The sequence below is a fragment of the Lepisma saccharinum genome, chromosome 29 (genome assembly GCF_977018435.1).
Source record: "Lepisma saccharinum chromosome 29, izLepSacc3.1, whole genome shotgun sequence".
Taxonomy (NCBI): Eukaryota; Metazoa; Arthropoda; class Insecta; order Zygentoma; family Lepismatidae; genus Lepisma; species Lepisma saccharinum.
Window position 1 is genome coordinate 301990 of NC_139257.1, and position 16244 is coordinate 318233.

At 35.8% G+C, this 16244-nt stretch overlaps 1 protein-coding gene across 1 annotated transcript in view; it reads left to right on the top strand.

Annotated features, from left to right (window-relative positions):
• The window catches only part of LOC145981153 (uncharacterized), a 479000-nt gene that overhangs the window by 44195 nt on the left and 418561 nt on the right, over positions 1–16244 (top strand). The window lies entirely within an intron of this gene.

Genomic DNA, 16244 nt, shown 5'->3' on the forward strand with positions numbered 1-16244 from the left:
TGTTTTACCATTTAATCCAAAGAGTAACTGGTTTCCACAGTTTTCAAGATTCTAAAAATTAATTTTTATGTGCATGGTCGAACAACATAATCTTAATGACTAAAATTTCTCTCTCTTACTATTAATAGCAAAATATAGTATCTGTACATTTCAGTACCCACTGCATGAAACGTGAAAAAAGAAATGAAAAAACAAAAAAAAACGTTCTGCTGCATATTCACACTTCTGATGGATAGAGTAGAAAAGTCTGCTCAAGGATATAAGGATAGCAATAATAATAATAATAATAATATTAATAATAATAATAATAATAATAATAATAATAATAATAATAATAATACGTTTGGAATAAATTAGTTATTTATTATGAAATTTCAATTATTTTTAATTAATAATCATTATTGTTATTATTTCTATTATTCAAATTTCTTGCGACGCCCATGGGAACAATATTGAGTAAACCCCCCCCCCCGATTTTTTTTTCTGCCTACGACCATGTGTGTATGGCAGAGGTATGTGTGGAGCTGTTCAGCCAGTGTGCAGTGAAAGTGGCTTTTGATCAAAAAATAGTATAACAAAGAAATTTGCAGAAATGTTGTCTTCCTAAGTATCATATTAGTTGTGTACTAAAATCTAACCTTCACCATGGCCGTCATGTTGGGAAATGCCTATCACTTATTTATCCTTCTTACACATTAACAGTTAGAGAAACGAAAATGAAACATTATTTATGTTGCTTTCTAGAGTGAAATACTTGCTAATTCTATAAATTTGTCCTAAACATAATAGTTTTCATAGTATGACATGTTTGATGCTAAAATTATTTTCGTTTTTATATCCACGTTAAAACCTACAAACCGTCAATAACCGAATGTTGCCTCCCCTGCGAGACCTACATCATCGTTAAACTATGCGAACTAGTGCTATTTGTTTAAATAACAATGCAATGGTAATGGGTATGAGCTAATAAAACTCCCAACTTCCAAAACAGGTAATTTACGAAATTGCACTCATCCTAATCCTTACTATATGGTAAATGTGGCCCAAGTTTGTTCCCATCTATTAGTTTAGTCTACATGTAAATGTAGGATAAGGGTACTATTGATTATTCACATGAATGGTGGTATTGAATGTTATTGTTGTTGACTGCAAGCAATTACACATGTTATTTATATTCATTCCATCGGCTTTAACCTGTGACGGTCCTCTGGATATGCACATCTGTAATTATACGTTTATTAAATTATTAATTTCAAATTTTACAAGTCAGTTTCTATTAACAGTTAAAAAAAAGTATAATAACTACTTTGCACAACGTTAATTATGTTTATGTTATATGTTGCGCTAAACGCTTTAAAGATGATGTAATATTTGGAATTCTGACGTTTCTATAGCAACAAGAATCAATAGTCAATGTGGTGCAATGGATGTAACGAAATAGAAAAACAGGTAACAGTGAACTAACTGCATATTGCTCAGTTATTTTACTAATACATAGACCCAGAGAAGTTGTATCTTAATCTTCGCGTTATAATTCGAAATAATTTTAATCGTGTAAATGATTGACCAGTTTCGTCACAGTATAAATGGTGGCCAGTAAGTGGAACGTTATAAGCACTATCTTGAATGATGTGTTTTGCTTAAGTGTTTACTTATACCATTATTCTTGTGAATTTAGTTTGTACATACATTTCTATTATGTACGCATCGAGTACTCCTTATAATCTGAGATCCAAGACAAGTCTTACAGCTAGATCTTTCAATTATGGTGGTGAACCTGATGAATCGCAAAATAAGAATAGTGCCATGAATTTGGTGAAGTACTGCAAAGATCCGGAAAAGGAAAGGTTGGTAGCTTTTGAAAATTGTAGCCATTGGTATCATTTAGAAAGTTTGGGCTTGTCCGATAAGCATTGGGAGTTATATCAGTTAAATAAAAATTATTTTTTTAAGGATTGTGATCCATCTTATGATCCGTTCAGTATTGAAGCTTTTGTGCAATGGAAACGAAGTCAAGAAAATGTTCCCGAAATTACTATTTGTCCTTCTGTGTTGGCCAGGACGTCAACGGAGCAATGTAATGTTCCTTTACAAATGCTTGAGGGCCTCCCCAATGGTGCAGTGGTAGCGTCATTGCCTTGTAATAAAGGGATCCCGGGTTCGATACCCGGTGAAGGAACAAGTGGTTTGGATCTGACTTTAAATTGTAGGTCCAGTCCCGATTAGCATTACTGTGCATAAAGTAGACTTAAAACATTAACTCAAAAAGTTAAATGAAATATTTGGCCTGCTTGCAGAGTTAAGAAGAATCAGAGAGTCTCAGAAATTACAATTTTCAAATATTACAGAGTCACAACAGCTGGAATTTACAAAAATTAGACAAACTCAAGAGTCACAACAGCTTCAGTTTACATAAATGAGGGAATCTCAAGAGTCCCAACAGCTTTAGTTTATAAAAATTAGGTAAACCCAAGAGCTAGAATTTACAAAACTAAGAGAATCTTAACAGGAAATTCAAAATTCATAGCAACTACTCAAGCTTGACTTCCACGAATTGAGTACATCGTTACGGAAGGAATTATCTGAAGTTACCGAGTCCTGCAAATTAGTAACACGTTCATTACATCAGGAAATGGAAATATAAGTGCAAAGACTAACAGAGAAAATCGAGGAAGTCAACAATACTTGTACAAAGTATTCTGCGAAACTTGCTGATTGAATGATCAGATTACAGAATGTCAGAGCAATGTTTCAGGGTTGTCTCTGCAACTTCATAGACTTGAAGTCGTTGTGAACAAGGACGAAATAATAAAGCGCGTGGAGGCTTGTGAGGAAAAGATTACTAAATTAACATCTAAGATTTCAACTAATGTTGAATCAAGTAATCCTGTATAGCTCTCACGTGAATGGTAACTGTCAACCTGGTATTCCTGCACGGAACCTAACTTCTCTTCAATTATCTGATTCTTCAGCGTGTGATGTTTGATGACGAACATAGTCGCATTTATTTACAAAGCCACAAACGTTCTAGAAATAATCGAGTGAGAGCTAATAATACCAAAAGTTATGTCAATCAACCCGTTCTATGTATTCTGATTCTTGTGAGCAGGAAAGAAAGAGGCAAGTAAACCAAAACCACTAAACCCGTAGAATCATCGACGTGACTATCAAGACAATTGTGTGCGTTCAGTAGTATAAAATACTATAATATAAACTCGAGAAAGTATGACCCCCCTCAGGCAGATTTGGCTACACTTAAAACTAGCTCAAGATGTGCATATGAGCTTATTGCTCAAGTGTGGTACTCTGTCTAACCCAAGATTTTTGTAAAAATGCCCTCGGGAATTTCCCGTGAAAGTATGACCCTCCTCAGATTGATTTGCCTACACTTACAAAAGCTACATCTGTGAGATTGTTGTCCATGAGCTTGTTAAAAATATGCCCTTCTTGATATTGTTATGGCTACACTTAAAACTAAGCCAAAAATGCTCATAAGAGCCACCCACACCCACACATATTTACTTCCGGTCCACTTCCGGTCCACTTCCGGCCTACTTGTGGCCCACTTGTGGCCTACTTCTGGTCTATTTCTATTGCATCATGTTGTGCAACAAATTATTACCCAATATTATGCAACAAATTATAAGGCAAAAGCTCTTGCATCATGTTGTGCAACAAATTATTACCCAATATTATGCAACAAATTATGATGCAAGAGCTTTTGCATTACATATCAGTTAGTATTGTGAGAGTGGCTGAGGAGTACAGATGTGTTGTTGCAGTGCTCCTCTTATTTTTTAAAAAAACACAAAAATATAGCAGATTTGTATAAATTGAATTTTAGGTTTGTTTGATTTAATATACAGAATTTTCTAATATATTGAACAAAGGGTTTATATCTGCCCTAGTTTGTTATACATGATACATGGTATTAGGTTATTACCTTTCTAGGACATGCCTGTGTAGACATGTATTTGTGCTAGGGCAGTGCTTCTGTACTTATTCTATTTTTGTGCATGTACTGTAGGCTATCAGCTTTATACAACCTGTCATAGGTTTATTAAGTATAGAGTTTTGATTTGAACCCCAAGAAATTATATATAATAAACAAACAACAAAGCCAAAAATATTAAGACACTAAGTATATACACTAAATATACAAAGCACACTGCTGAACCCAACTGATATTTTTTATTAAGCATAGAGTTTTAATTTGAATCCCAAGAAATATATATAATAAACCAACAACAAAAATGACAAATCAAAAATATTGTAATCAATGCAATAATAATATATCCAGCCCCAATTGGGCTAAGCACCAAAGGAATTGTAATCCAGACAAATGCAGAACACCCACAAAAATATGCCCAAAATGCCATAGAAAATATAGCATGGAATATTTCACATATAAACATATGGGTACTTGTTCTGCACAGTCATCAACATTGCCCCCACAACAATCTTCATCTGGTTTGAAAAGGAAGCTTGAAACACCTGTTAATGCTAGACCGGCAAAGCAGCCACGCTATGAACCCATCCATAGCAGTTTTCCTGGCCAACTTAGGGATTACCGGTTTGTATCAGAGCAAAAATGTGATATTAAGAATTTTTTGAACAGTATAAATCCTGATGCTAAATGCACAAAATGGCTCTTATAAGCTACCCCTCAAATTGTTTACACAATATAAGAAACCAAATGGCACAAAATTTACACAGCCCCACATAACAGAAACTGTAGCTGTATATTCAAATGCAAATTTAGACAAAATAATAAGCAGTTTGATAGAGCAATTGAATATTAAACACTCTGAATTTGCTGCAAAGAGACAGGATGGAGCCTATGCGGAACTCCACACAAGCTCTATGTTAATATTTCTGAATTCAGCCCATTACAAGGATCTACATATCTGCCATTACCTGCCAATATTAAAAACAAAAGAGCCGTGGTTAACATAGAAAATAATGATGAGAAATGCTTTTTGTGGTGTATTTTAGCTGCTTTGTTTCCAGTTTTAAGGAATCCTCAGAGAATAAGTTATTATAAACAACATGAAAACGATTTTGATGATGCTATGGTGGGCTTAGAATATCCAATGTCTGTTCAGAATATTGATAAATTTGAAAAAAAGGCCAGATATATCAATGGTATACAATTATCTATTAATGTATTTATTTGTTCTACTGGTCGTGGCAGTTGCTTGATAGTACCTCTCAGAATCAGTACATGTCATGATGATTCTGCTGTCCCGATTGATCTTCTCTTCATTGAAGCGGATGGCACACACCATTACACTGTGATACATAATCTTGAAGCTTTAATTAGAAAAAAAATTGGCCAAATCTAATAGAATATTCAAGTTGTGTAGAAGATGTTTGACTGTATTTGATGGTCAAAAAATAATAAATGGGTTCCGGGAACAAAATACAGAAATTGCTAAAAACAAGTTAATTGAACATTTAAAATACTGTGGCAACCATAAACCTGTTCATATGCTTATGCCTAGTCCAAGTGAAAATGCCAAATTCAAAAAATTTGAAGCCTTGTTGGAACACCCAGCATATATAGTCTGTGATTTTGAATCAAATCTCAAACCCCTTGCATTCTGCAGCCCAGATCCTGATGAATCTTCAATTACATCATACCAGTTACATGAGCCTTCTAGTTTTTATTATGTTGTTGTACAGGATGGTGTTGTTAGTGAAGAATATTTATACATGGGATCAGATGCCATCAAAAAATTTGCACATAGAATAGAAAATGAGTGCCATAATATAGCATCTAATATCTTATTAAAATCAAAACCTATGTTGCCTTTAACAGAGGATCAGATTGAAGATTTCAACAATTCAGAAAAATGCCCGGTATGTGATTCTGAATTTTCAGATACAAATATCAAGGTACATCACCATTCCCATACAGATGGTAAATTCTTAATGGCCCTGTGTAGTAGCTGTGATATTAAGATCCAGAGACCAAAATTTATCCCTATATTTTGCCATGGTGCATCCAATTATGATTTTCATCATTTGATCAGGTACGAGGGGTTTGACAAGCAGAATTTAAATATTTTAGCAGAAAATATTTAGAAATATATAGCTATTAGCAAAATAATTAAAGTTAATGGAGTTCTCATTCACTTAAGATTTCTTGATTCCTACAGAATTCTGTCCGCTAGCCTGGCTACACTGGCCAGTCAATTATCTGATGATCAATTCAAAATCACATGTGCTTTGTTTCCAAATCAGGACCTGAAATTAATTAGGCGGAAGGGTGTATACCCATGTGATTATGTTACAGATTTTTCTAAATTTAATGAGTGTTCTCTGCCACCAAGACAAGCATTCTACAGCAAACTCAGGGCATCTGGAATTACCGATGATTATTATCACCATGCCCAGTTGATGTGGAACAATTTAAAATGCCAAACATTTGTTGATTATCACAAGGCATATTTAAAACTTGATGTCACTCTCTTAGCTGATATACTTCAGGCATTTAGAAAATCTTCCATGGAAAATTATAAGCTGGATCCAATGTATTTCTACAGAGCTCCAGGCCTAGCATGGTCTGCAATGTTTTTAAACACTAAAATGCAATTGGAACTGATCCAAGATCAAGATATGTATCTGTTTATGGAGCAATGTATAAGAGGAGGCATGGTGCAATGTTCTCAGAGATATGCCAGAGCAAATAACAAATATATTCCTGATTATGATCCAGCACTGCCATTAAATTATATACTGTATGTAGATGCCAACAGCCTGTATGGTTATGCTATGATGGATAAACTGCCATATGCAGGGCTTGAGTGGGTTGAAGATTTCAATATTGAAGATCATCAGGATTTTGATGACTGTCACTATGGTCTATTCTTAGAGGTTGTTCTGACAATTCCTGATGATTTACACAACACATTTTCTGATCTGCCCCCAATTCCTGAGGTTGAGTGTTCACCTGGCTCTAAACAAAAGAAGCTAATGATGACTCTAGAGCCAAAACTGGATTATGTCATATATTACAAAAACCTCCAGTTCCTGATGCATCATGGTGTTCAAGTGACCAAAGTTGGCAAAATTTTGAGGCTCAGGCACTCAAGATGGTTGAAGCCATATATTGATACAAACACAGAGCTTCGAACATCTGCAATGAGCCAATTTGATAAAACTTTGTTTAAATTAATGGTAAATTCAGTGTATGGCAAAACCATAGAAAATGTCAGAAAACATACTGATGTTAAATTAATTACTGACCCCAGCCTGAGCAAAAAATTGATAGCAAAGCCTAATTTCAATTATAGAAGAATTTATGATGACAATATGGCACTTTTTAATATGAAAAAAAACAAAGATTAACTTTGATAAGCCTATTTATGTGGGGGCTGTGATATTGGAATTGGCCAAATTACACCTGCTGGAGCTCTATTATGATGTGTTGAAGCCTTTTTATGGTGATTGTGTAAAAGTGATGTACATGGACACAGATAGCTTTATTCTTGATATTCAGACAGAAGATGTTTATCAAGATATGTCACAGCCTGCATTGCTTGAATATTTTGATACCAGTGAACATACAAAGATTCAACCCCACAACAAAAAGGTGCCTGGCAAGTTAAAAGATGAGACACTTGGTGATGTTATTGTGGCATTTGCTGGGTTAAGGGCCAAGATGTACAGCTTTGAAACATGTAGTGGTGCTGTTGCCAAAAAGGCCAAGGGCATTGGTAGAGACACAGTAGACAAAGAGCTTGAATTTGAAGATTACAAAAATTGTCTCATATCCCAAATTTTAATAAGAACTTCAGAATGCAGAATTCAGAGTGAGGATCACTTGTTGACTACAAATGTTGTAAGAAAAATGGCTGAGATTCTGATGCTTGATGTCCGAGTCAAAAAATTAAGAAGTGATTTACAAGCTTTAGAAACAACACTCAATCCCAGTCTTCAACTAGAAATTACAAATTTACAATCACAATGCATGGACCCTCTTCTTAAAATTGATTCTGAACTCAAATTGCTGCTTCAAAAATATACTGACTTGGCTACATTAGATAATTTTCAAAATTTAGAGGAGGCTGTAGCAGCTCTTCAAGCCAAATTTAAGACTCAGGCTACCAACTCTGAGCAATTGAAACAACAATTGGAAGAGCAGATTAATAATGTTCAGGCACAGCTCCAAACAATTGTCAAAAGCTTAAAATCACAAGAAGATTTTGATCTAGTGATTTCCACTCTAAAGGAACAGATTCAATCACGACAGATACCTAATCTGGACCCTCTGAACAATGCCATAGACGAGGTTAAAGAAAAAATTGAGACACTTGAAAATTTTATGAACAACTTCCCATCTTCTGATGCTCTGAGTGCTATAGCTCGGAGTGTTGAAAACATTAAGCTGCAACTTGAAACATATGAAGATTTTGGAAAAATTCAGAGTACCATAACCCATCTTGAGGTTACCATAGCATCAGTGCAAAGTGATCTGACAAATGTACAAGAATCTCTAGAATCCCGCTTGCCAGGTATTGTAGATACCCTTGTCAGTGTCCAGCAACAGATCACAAAACTTGAAAACCTCAACACTGAATCTGAGCTATAATCATTTTCATCACTTGATCGATGATATCCAAACAAAACTTGAAATTTTACAACAATCAACACCTACTCAGGCAGACATGACACTGCTTCAAGATGCTATGCAAAGTCTGGCTGATACTTCTGAATTAAATAATGTAAAATTGGCACTTGAATCTTTGCAGAATACTGTATCAAATCTGCCTACATCACAGGAACTTAAAAATATTAAGAGAGCTGTGAATCGCATATTGAAATCAGAAGATATCAAGAATATCCAGACAGAGATCAAACAACTTACTCAGACAGTGGCCACTCTACCAAACTAATCAACATATTAATGAACTGCATGCCTTGTTTGAGGATATCAGAAGACAAGTCCTTGATCTTACTGCTCAAAATTCAAAATTGGCAGTTGTTGAAAATTTACAGCAAATTGTAGCAAATATCAAGCAACAGCTATGAAGCATGGAATCCAACCAAGCAAATGCTCTGTCTGTTTGTGCAACAATACAAGAAACTTGCTGTAGACATAAGAATTAAACCAGGGCACGATGAGATTGTTAGGACTATCAATGAGCACCTTGAATCTGTAACAAGTAGATTGCTTACAGCAGAAAAAGAAATAACTTGCCTAATCGAGAATCCTAAACATACAGTAATTCTTGAATTGTACAATATCCCCAGCAAAGAATATGATTCACCATTTGCACCAGGTGGCAAAATATATATGCTGTCCCCTGCACAATTTTATTACATTGGCTACAACCACAGGCACACCACTAAACTACCTTATCAATAACAAATACTGATAACAAAGCAAAAATCACCAGTGTAGAATTAGAGGATTTTACAGACCCCAATACATTAGAAACATCTTATGCTGAAGATGATGGCTCTCTGGAATTTAATATACAAATAGGAGACAAACTTTATTTAGAAAATCCTGTAGTATCAGCTACTGAACACCCTATAGTTGCAATATTCTTGTTTAATACTATGTCTAGACAAATTATTGTTGATGAATTACACAGAGAAGCCAGACATAATTATAAGAGACTGCCAGTGGTTACAAATGGCATAGCTGATTTATGGCAGTGTGACTTGGTTGAGATGGCAAGTGGACAGCTGAAAAACTTAGACAAGATCAACAAGGGCTACAAGTATCTACTCACTGTCATAGACACATTTTCAAAATTTGCCTGGGCTGTGCCACTCAAATCCAAGACTGGAAAATGTGTTACAGAAGCCTTCAGGAAAATCATTAATCAGAGTGGAAGATTACCACGCTATCTGCAAACAGATAATGGCAAAGAATTCTATAATTCTGTGTTCCAACAATTTATTAAAAGCCAGTCAATACAACATTACTCGAGTTACAGTGATCTCAAGGCCTCTATTGTAGAGAGATTCAACAAAAACCTAAAAAATCATATGTATAAACAATTTACATTTCAAGGTAATTATTAATGGCTCAGTATCCTACCAGAACTTCTACATAGATATAACAACTCTGTCCATTCCACAATCAACATGAAACCCTCTGAGGTAACTACATCTGATGAGCAAAAATTGATCAGCACTGTTTATTATCCTAGATACCAGCCAACAACAAGAAAAGCCAAATACAAGGTAGGTGATCAAGTAAGAATCAGCAAATATAAGCACTTATTCAAAAGAGGCTTTACCAGAAACTGGAGCACTGAATTATTTACAGTGGTTCAAGTTAAACCTGGGACCCGATACACATATATAATAAAAGATCACCGAGGAGAAATTCTCAAGGGTAGGTTCTATGAAGAAGAACTCAGCAAAACTAAACAGCCTGACACATATCTCATAGAAAAAATCATCCGCAGAAAAGGCAACAAGATACTTGTCAAATGGCTAGGACTCCCAGAACACAGCTGGATCGAGGCAGACAAAGTGATACTATGAACACCTGGGATGTTATAAAGAGACTGCCAGAGCCTGAACAGCAGATTAAGAGAAATGGCAAGCTGCTGCCTGATAATATTAGATGTCTTATTGTTGGGACATCGGCTTGTGGTAAAACTACACTAATGATTGATAATTTTTTATTGGCACCCAACTGGTTAGACTGGAAAAACAGGCACTTGTATGTCTTTTCTAAGAGCTTAGAACAATAAAATATCAGCTGCTGATGAAGCTATATGATGGACTGGATATAGCTACTTTTGAACCAGATGTGAAGCCACTCCCTGAATGTCTCTATAATTCTGTTGTTGTGTTTGATGACATTATACTGGATAATCAAAACAAGGTTAGATTTTTTTTTACACAGGGCCGACACAAAAACATAGATTGCTTCTACCTGGCACAGACTTTTTCTAAAATACCGAAGCAGCTGATCCGAGACAACAGCTATTTTATATGTGTGTTTCATCAAGATCATTCCAACCTCAAACACATACATGATGAATATGTAGGTGGGGACTTGAGCTACAATGATTTTTCCAAGCTTTGCAGTAGGTGCTGGAACCAGGACAGTTATGGGTTTGTCACAATTGATATGACAAGGAAACCCAATAGTGGTAAATACAGAAATAAAATTAACAATTTTCTAGACATTGAAACATATATAAATAACCATGAAAAGGCCAATTATTGTTGTTCTTAAATTAAGAGATTATCTTCTAAAAAGATTTAAAGGATGGAAATCAGAGAACCGAGGAATCTATGAACAACACAAGCAAACAGAACAACCTATTATTGATGCTATTAGTGAATTAGGTAAAAATATCAAAACTGTTACAGAGCAAAATCAAAATTTGATCACAGAGCTTGTACCTGTAGCTGCTATAAACATATTAGATTATCCAATGACCCCACTTTCTAGTATTCATACACCTAGTCCTGTTGCTCCTCGAAGAAATGAAGCTACTCAGGATCCTATTGAATTGGGTCTTCTTGCTCAAAAATATTTAAGCACACCTAAAGACAACAAAGATGAGGTCTTTGGCTTATATGCTGACACAGAGCGTGATGGTAGCATCATACATAGAATTGGCAATTTCAGAGTAACATTTATGGGAGATGATCTGATAGTATATTCAGAATCTCATCTTGGAGAAAGAGGTGCTTTTGTTAAGTATCCTGGAACACCTGGATTGTGGGAACTGATGACTCGGAAAAGGCCTGGCAGCTATACAGATCAAGATTATGAGCATTAGAAAGAAATATTAATAAAATCAGATGCTCTATACCAGAACAATGATCCCACACAAAAAAGAGTCAAGTATAGCAGTGGAGCAAAATACAACAACTTAATCAAGCCCATATGGTCACAGATCAAGACAGGTAATGGAATCAAACATTACAACACCCAGCCTAAAGAATTTGTTTGGGTCGATGATGTCAGGAAACTTGTAGATAGGTTGCTGGTGATAGCTGGGGAAGAAAATGCTGGTAACCACAATTTTTACAATGAAAAGGTTGGAATTATGGACATGATAAGCACCAAATTGTCTAATTTTATAGTGAATGACACTAAGGGGATTGGATATCTTATAAAAATTATTAATACATTACCCCCCAAATTTTGGAATATCTCTGAGGGTCGGGGGCTGGTTAATGACATCATAAACAAGCTGCCATTTGAAATCCACATTCCAGGCTATCAGTATTGTGGTCCAGGCACAAAACTAGATCATAGATTAAACAGAGGTGATCCTGGTGTTAATCCCCTAGATTCTGCTTGTAGATACCATGACATAGCATACAACACACATTCTGATCTTGAGAGGCGACATGTTGCAGACAAGAAATTAGAAGAGGCTGCATTTGGTAGATTTTTAAGCAAAGATGATTCTTTAAGTGAAAAAATAGCAGCATTGGGGACCACCATAGCTATGAACACCAAACAAAAACCTGGAGTGGGGGTTGTGATAAATTAAATAAATTAAAGCCACTTAATTAAGCTATGTAATCCCAGAATATGTATATAATAAACCTAGGATGAAGGCCAAGGGTGTTATGTATCAGATACCTTATGCAGGTCTTAAATCTCTTAAAACTATTGATAGTCTTTTAACCAAAAAGCAGCGCAAGAAAAAAAGCTCTTGTCTTGCCAAGGGCCATGGTATGAAATTATTACTTAGTACCCCTCAATTAAAAAATTACAGCAATCTAGGAAAAAATCACATGTAGGGGGCTTCATATTTACTATCCCAGCTATTTTAGCAGCACTTGGTGCTGTTGGGAGCTTGGCTGGGGGATCAGCTGCTATAGCAAAAACAGTAATAGATGACAAGAAGAATAAGGCAGAATTAGATGAATTGAAGCTCCATAATCTGGCTATGGAAAAACAAGGAAAAGGTGTTAAGAGAGCCATGAATAAGTTTTAAAAAAACAAGAGCTGCTTAAAAACCAAGATATTGAAGCTTTAATCAAGCCACTGGGCATCAAAAATTTTAGAGGTGTGTACATGTCTGATTCTTTACCAGAACAACCACTCAACAAAGAGCGTGGCATAGTTAATTTGGATAAGTACAAAAATCAGGGCACTCACTGGATCTGTTATCTTAAATATTTAAAAGATGAGGCATTTGTGTTTGATTCATTTGGAGGTGTTCCACCTGAAAATTTAGTAAAATATCTAAAATCAACTAATCTTTATAACAATAATGCCCATGTTAAAAATTTCAAAGATGTTAATTGTGGACATCTGTGTTTATCTGTTCTTAGATATCTATCTCAAATAAATAAACCATCAATTGAAAATTTTCAAAAAGGCTTGTGGTATCTGAAGCATCATGGGAGTATTCCATCTCACCAGCCGAAATTCAATATTGAAACTTAGATTACATGATGATATAGTGTATCCCAAAACAATAGCTCTCAGAGCATTTTATAGCATGTACTTGATCCCTAATATTACACACCACAACAACACAATTGCAGTTGGTGTTCAAAAAATTGTCATCACTCCAGGGCAGTATAATCTGTCTACTCTAAATGCTCAGCTACCTAGAGGTATAGTGTTAACTCAAAATTCTGTCACTCACAGAGTAGAAATTGTGTCTGCTACAGAGACAGTGGATCTGGGTACTATAGGAGAGCTGTTAGGCTTTGAGAACAACACAAAACTTGAACCAGCCATTAAACACACTGCTATTAATATACCTAAATTCTTAGCTATAGAAACTCTAAATATTCACTGTAAAGTGGCCGAGGGTATGATCACCAAATCAAATGGCATAGGCACTCACAAACAAACTGGCATCATTGCAACATTCAAACCTAACTCTGAATTTATGGAACCGATCATCTATACTCCATCACCAACATTATATTTTCCTGTGTGCCATAATAGAATAGATTACATTGAGTTGATGGTCACTAATGAAAAAGAACAATTAGTTGATATTGCTGGAGCCACAACAACTGCTATCATAGAAATTAATATTTAAATAAAAATGCATACAAAAAAATGGAAAATATTGAGAGTTATGAGCTACAATCATTCCCTCCAAACAGGAGGACCTTTGCAAATTTAAATCAACCCAACACAGAGATTGAGGTTGATCTTGATGTAGGGGATGGCTTTATACACCCTCACAGAGCAGATCTATACATCAAATTTGATGTTGTAAAGCTCGATGGTACAGATTATCCGGCAAATTCAATTATAGGATTGGTAGACAATTTTGTGCCACATCTGTTCTCTGAAATTGAGATCAGAAAACATGGTGTTGTTATAAACAGAGTATATTACCCTGGTATTACCTCTACAGCTTTGGCCACACTAAAATTATCCAAGAACGAGGCATCATACTACAAAATAGGTGGATTTGAGGCTGGTGATAAAATATTATCCAAGAGCCACACTGTGCAGTTTCCTATGCGCCTGTTGCCGGGATTCTTCTCAGATTACAAAGATATTATGTGGAAGGGTGGTTTAAGAATCACATTTAGAAGAGCTGCCAATGATAATAATGCTTTGATGAGGTACAGTACATTAAACTCTACCGGGGAAGCTCTGCCTAATACCCTACCTGATGAGGGCAAGTGCCTTATTCAGACTATGGAGCTAAGAATGCCTGTAGTTGAATATGAAGCCAGTTATGGTCTTAAATATAAAGCAGATATCCTAAAAAATCCACAGGTGCCTTTACAATTGTATACATATCAATGTGTGCAGAAGCCTGCCACTGGTAGCTATTATGAATTTGATGCTACAACTCATTCTCCAGTATACAATATGACATGCCAGATTTTGTGGTGGTACTGTTTCAGACTGGAAGACACAATAATCAGGAAAAAAATTCAAGTAAATTTGATAACTGCAACATCAAGAACATATATCTTAAAAATGGCAGAAATGAGGTGTTCCCAAGAGAAAATTATAATTTAGACATGTCCAAGGATGATTTCCTCAAATTATATGAAGCATTTACAGCATACAAAAGGGTTACAACCGGGAATACAGTCATGTATTACACTCCAGATGAATTCAAAGCACAAAGACGATTGTTGTCATCAACACCTCAAAAAGGAAACAAGTTGTGGTTAATGACAGGACAAACCTTAAAATGATCTGTGAATTCCACGATACACTCCCTGATGACACCATATGTAGTGTTATTCTTATAGGTGAAAAATCATATGTTTATGATGTAAGAAATGAGAGAGTCACAGAGCAATTCCAGAAAGCCTCTGCATATTACATTGTTTTTGTACTAGATATGCAAGTTGGGCCTTGGGTCCAATTAAAATATTGAGGTAAAATATTCCAGGTAACATATTAACATAACAGCAACAAATATTTAAGCATATATTACATTATACTACTGTGTAAGCACAAGCTCTTATGAGCATTTTTGGCTTAGTTTTAAGTGTAGCCATAACAATATCAAGAAGGGCAAATTTTTAACAAGCTTATGAACAACAATCTCACAGATGTAGCTTTTGTAAGTGTAGGCAAATCAATCTGAGGAGGGTCATACTTTCACGGGAAATTCCCGAGGGCATTTTTACAAATATTGGGTTAGACAGAGTACCACACTTGAGCAATAAGCTCATATGCACATCTTGAGCTAGTTTTAAGTGTAGCCAAATCTGCCTGAGGGGGCCTCATACTTTCTCGAGTTTATATTATAGTATTTTATACTACTGCGTTCGCTTACTCAAGAACCTCGACGATTGATAAGATTGAACGAACTTGCCCTGCTTCCTACATATTACGGTAAAAGTAAAAAAAAATAAAGTGCTCCCCTGTGCATAGTACCACGCCATGAAGGCGTATAGGGGGTGTGGGGGTAACGCCCCGCACTTTCTTGATCCGGTCGTGAGCGGGGTGATGTGATCAGCATCACGCCCCTGACCGCCTTTACCCCCCAGAGTTTCCCCTAGGCACCCAGGTTATTCGACGCTGTTTGGGCGCCGGGGCCGCTTCCATTGTTAGAAAAGTTCCCGGATTTGAACCGGCCGGGGATCGAACCCGAAACCTTTAGCATGGTAGTCAGACGCGTTTCCGACTACGGAGATCTTGAAAAATCTAGCCCACGCAAGTTTTTAAAACTTTAACGTTATACTTAGACTTACCGCAAGTTCCTGACATGCAAAGATTCGAATGTATTACTACTTGTTTCCAAGGCCCTGCAGAAGATTGGTATTATACTCATCTTGATTCTTTCACATCGTACAAACAG